Below are 5,623 nucleotides of genomic sequence, written 5' to 3'. Positions count from 1 at the left end.
TTTCATAGAAATATAGTTACCTAAGCTGAAATTGTGTATCTCAGGGATAATTCCACACAAAATGGTACAAAATGTCAGTCAGTACTCAGTATATCAGAGACATCAGTATGTGGCCAGTAACTCAGGGATTCATTCTGCATATCTTTTATCAAGTAATCTTCATTTACATAAAATGTAATCCATAAAGATCATTTAAATTCATTAAAGCATGTAAAGACTGTGGATTTGTTTAATTGATCTAAATGCCTTGATGTTAGCCAAGGAGAATTCCATAGAACTGCATCAGTAAAGTCAAAATGTGAGAGGGATTTGCTTCTGGTAGCAAGATGGACGATGGTCAGTGCTATACAGCATGCCAAGTTATCATTTTTCTTGCTAAGGGTAGTCTCATGCACTGTGGTAAAACATTGCTTTGACACTCAGTGATGCAAATGTGCCAATGGACATGGCTGGTGATAAACTAGTCAGCTACATTGTCTTTAACTCCATTTGAGTCTCCAATGTAGCTCTTCAGCTGGGGCAGAATAAAATACCCATCAATTCCTTTTCTGTGTGTGAATTAACCTCAGCAAAGGGGGGGAGACCTTGCTGAGTTCATTATATTGAATACTATAATACCTCTGTCTCTAAAACTGCGTTACATTAACTGAGAATAATGCAAACTTTATTCTTTCATACATATAGTATCTTAATGAGCCATTAAGATGTCTAGCATTTAAAGCATACAGTGAGGAGATCTATGGTTTAAGCTTCAGAAATCATCCAAATATGTTGTAAGTGCTAATAGCACTCACAACAGAAGAAATTTAGCCTTTTATTTATTTTTAAATTCCCCTTTCATTCTATTCCATAAAATGCATTTATTTACAAAGAAAACTGGAGAAATCTGTACTGCTGAATCAAGTAATCTAAGCTAGGAATGGCAAAATGGGAACATATATGTTGGGTAAGACCCTGCTCCTGATCAGGTCCCAGGAAATTCCACTCATTTTCTCTTACACTGTCTCTAGTTAATCAGAAAGTTCTTCCTTTCCCACTGACCAGAGTTTCAGAAGGAATCTGTCCCATTGGAAGTAAAATACCCATCCACAAAGGGGCCATGTACTTTTGCAGCAACCTGCAGAACCTTCCAAACAGGCTCTCATATAGAAATGATGGGTTTGGACCTCACCATGGGAAATCCCCAGCACTCCTGTGACTGTAGACAACGGTTCAGCCTTGCTGCTTTTGCCTGCAAAGCCTAAACCATTTGAAACCATAGCAGATGCATGCGCAGAGGATCAAGGAAAGACAGAACACGGTTGCAGAGCTGTAACTATGTCCTGCGCAGACCAACCTCACCCATTGTATTCTTCTCTCAGAAATGTGTCTAATTGCTTCTGTATGATTGGCTCAGGAACAATACCCATAAATCTGTGAAACGTCTCTATGAAATTATGCTTGCATAACCTTGGCATGCTCAGAAATAAAATCCTTCACCAAACGGAAAGTTACTGCCAGAAATTTATAGACAGATGTGATTTTCCAAGATCTGTTATTTTTGACAGTATTCTATCAGAAGTCTGGTCTGATCCTTTCTTTATACGATGAATAACTTCAGTAATTCTTTTAACAGAACTTTCGAGGCTCTGTTATTTTGATTTTTCCATCATTCTATATTGCCTAACTATTACCATAGAACTAATTTAATAAGGTATATTATAGTAGAGCAGCAGTTTGGCTGATTAAATGTGTATCAAGAGTATTAAACCATCTCCTTCACCTCTGTTCCAAAGTAACTGCATATACTACTATATAACCACTATTATAACTCAATGTATGTTTCATGGTTGTGAGGATTTTAATATATCTCTTTCTAAAGTCTACTGCTTCAATTGGTCTCATGGCTCAGCACTGCTAGTAAGATAAAAAAAATAGAACCTATGCTATAACACTCTGGAGAAATTACAGTTTGCGAGCCAAGAAACAGCTTTGTCATGCAACAAAAGACTGTAGTACAACAGGCCTGAAAAAGTTCAGCAGTTTTGCAAGTGTGCCTTTTAGGCGGAAAAGACAGCTAAAGGGATAAACTGGACTAACACCATAAAAACTTCAATAAGTGGAAGGGACCTTAGAATTTTCTGAAAGGGACCTTGGAATTTCCATGCACGACTTCTTTTTTCCACCTCACTAGCTTCTCTGATAAGTATTTTTAATAGGACTCTTGCTTCTGGTTGAGATTATAGATGAAAATATGTAAGACCAATTCACACAGGGATCTAAAAGGAAGGCCTTCAGAACAAGGAAACTGCTGCACTTTTGTATTATTTGTGGAAAAAACAATGGAGAATGTTCTGGAAAGACTCTAAAACTGCTTTAGTGCTAGAATGTATTCCAAAACACTGCATTTGGGGCGAAAGTGCAAAATATCGCTTAGTGAGGCAAATAGCAGTATGAAATGCCACTGGTTCTCAGCATATTTTCCAATAATTTTTTTTTTAAAAAGGTACTTAATCTAACACTGTTGCAGTTTATAAACTTTGACCAACCTGTCTCACCAGCTCAAGAACCTCTGCATTCCAGCAGGGAATTCTGTCAGGCCCGTTTAAAATAAAGTTCAAGTTCATGCTACCCATGTCCTATATCCATATCCCTTCTTTCCCCACACTTGCTTCCTTATAAAATCCAGACAGTAATTGTTGAAAATGCATTTATGCAACGTTAATGCTCAGTTTAAAACCATGCATAAGATGTATTCCCATTAGGCACATGCACACAGACCAGATATATACGACACATGTATAATACATATATACACATATATACATGGTCAGCCACACGGATCACAGAGAGACACTCAGAAAACTCAACACAAACTGACAGCACAGATGGTCTCATCCTGCTACCCTCTCTGGCTGAGCAGGACAGAGGTCCACTGGGCTCAGACACAAACACACACGAGACCCCTCGCCCAGAAAGGTGTTAGAAACTAATTTAATAAGCAGTTAGGACAGACTGCACTGATCCACCACAGGCGAGATACCAACCAGCCAACTACTTTCACGCAACCTTTTTACCCCCTTTACCATTTATTTTTCCACACCTGTCCCTCCTCAATATCATCTAAATCCCTCCCTTTTCCTGCCTTTGGTTCCTCCGACAATAAGCCATGTACAACCCCAAAATGCTCTTCCCCTGTATCCCACCATGTGTCCCACCCCTCAGCAGCACCGGAAAGGTGATCCAAAAAGCTGCTCAGGATGACTGATGGTGATGGGTTTCACTCCTGGACTCAGAGTGGAGGGGCTGGAGCTCTCCTGGGGCAGCCCTGGGAGGGACCTGGATACGGTCTCCATTCCCAGGTGTCTGCAGTTTGGGTTCCTGCCTGCCGTGGTATCCTGTGCTCCTCTGAGCTTGTGGAGATGGGCCTGGGAGCATCCAGGGCAGGGGAATATTTGGGTTCTCCCTGCCCCATCGCTGCCTATCAGTGCTTCTTTGTGGGTGTGCAGAGAAGCTATTACACATACCTTAATACAGAGTACCTTAAAACAACAGAAGGGCACAGGCTGCAAGGAGTTTGAAAATTACATTGAATTTGTACTTTCTTAGATGAAAAGTTAATTGCATTAGAAGCACCTTCATACATTGTTTTCAAATTGAAGAGACTGTGTTTTAAAACACTGTCCTCTGATGCTGCTCACAGGCAGAAATGTACCGTTGTAAGGTGCACAGGTATCTTGGACCTTCTAGGTCCTAGGGGTGGCGGGAATTTAAATACAATGATGAACAATTTTCCATTGTATCATCACAAATATTCACTCATAAAGAAAGATGATAACTAAAGGAAAAGTCATACAACACTTAAGTGTTTGTCTCAGAACATAGTGTACAGACACTGCACTGGTTTTGGGGTATTTGCCGATGCTTAACACGTCAAAGCGACTGCTATGACTTCCCAAAGTACATTTTCAAGAAACTATCAAGTCTCTCTCCATTTGAACCACTACAGGCAGAATCCTTTGGAGGCAGAGGACCAGAACAGGATTAATGCCAAAAAAAAAATCAAGCTCCGAGGTTTGTTCCTGCTGTTGTTTGATCACAGTAATTTTGAGCTTTGATATATCTTTCTGCCAGTTTCTAACACAAACCCCCCCAAAATGCATGCTCCATTAAAGATTAATGCATAATGATCTCATTTTTTATGTCTTACTGATTCATGTCATCACCTATACTAACTCTTACACTTTGAGAATTTTGATTCTTGAGATTATCAGTAGCCTGATAAAGCTTGTCACAGTTTCAGGCTTGCTGTTACCCTGAAGTACTATCAAGCAATATGGCAAATAACAGCAAATTTGCCCAGTCTAAAGAATTCATGTCCTTGAAGTCATTATTGTAGATATATGTGCAAACATGCATCTGTAAGTTTACTACAACATAAGATTACAATTATTGCCAAACGTTAAGTCTCTTTCAAAGTGCAAATTTAAATCCTATGTTTAAATCCTATTAACAAAGATGTCCAAATAGATGATCTTTTTAATTTTAAATTATGTATTTTCTTCTCTGACCTCAATTTATTTATGCCACAGCAAGACTCCTGCAGGTACATTTAATATGACCACAGGAGTCAAAGGCAGCAAAGTCCTACCAGTTCATTCATTCTGCTGATACCACACTGTTAATCCCAGGAGTAAAATAAAGCTCAAATTAAAGCCTTTCACCTGATCTACCAAAGGACTATTCCACCCTCCATCAAGTCTCAGACAGGAAAACTGTTCTGCCCTTCAGCATTTGCCTTAAATTCACCTCTTCGTAGACTACCTTCTTCCTTGTTAGGTTTTACATTTTAACATATACAAAGCATTGCCTTCTCAGATAGACGCACTCCACACTCCAACTAATTCAGTCCCTCTTCCCATTCCATCCTGGGCTTTATCGCCAAGCCAAGGCTTCCACTTTTCAGTTTCCAGGCTCTGTGACACTGACATGTCCTCCCCTCCTTCCTCCAGCAGCCTTCTCTCAGAGCCCACGTGAAGACATGCTTACGTGTAGCCCTTTGTATCACACGTGCACAGAACACCCGTGTTTTACCCTTTCGTCTCCACAAAGCGCGGGACTTGGCAGGCCTTACGGCCGACTGCTCCAGGCAGGACACTCCTTTAATTTTTCAGCCTCTGACACCAAAAGATACGGGTATTCACACGGCTACACCAAAGTTTCCCAGCACGCAGCAACGGCAGAGGAAAGCTCTCAAATCGCCAGTGGCCAGCGGGGGCACAGCCCAGACCTTCCCCAACATTCCTGTCGGGGGACAGGGTGCTGTGGGCGCCGTCACGTCGCTTATTCTGTTGAGGTAAAGGGGATGCCCTGCTGAGGGGCTCCTGCAGGCCGACGAGGCAGCTCCGGACACGCGCAGGCCCCACTCCGGCCCCTGGCCGCTAACGGCCTCCTCGCCCGCCCTGCGGTGGGTGGTGGGTGGGGCGTGACGCCAGCGCCGCACCCTCCCTCCGCGGACTGACGGGCGTTGGCCCCGCCCGCCACCGGACGTGACGTCAGCGAGGCCGGCGGGAGACGGCCGCGCTGAATGGCTGTCGCGCGACAGGGGGCGGGACTAGCAGCGCCGAGGTGGGCTGTTGGCGGA

This window comes from Strix aluco, chromosome 1, assembly GCF_031877795.1.
Source record: "Strix aluco isolate bStrAlu1 chromosome 1, bStrAlu1.hap1, whole genome shotgun sequence".
NCBI classification, from domain to species: domain Eukaryota; kingdom Metazoa; phylum Chordata; class Aves; order Strigiformes; family Strigidae; genus Strix; species Strix aluco.
Note: the sequence above shows the minus strand (reverse complement) of the source record.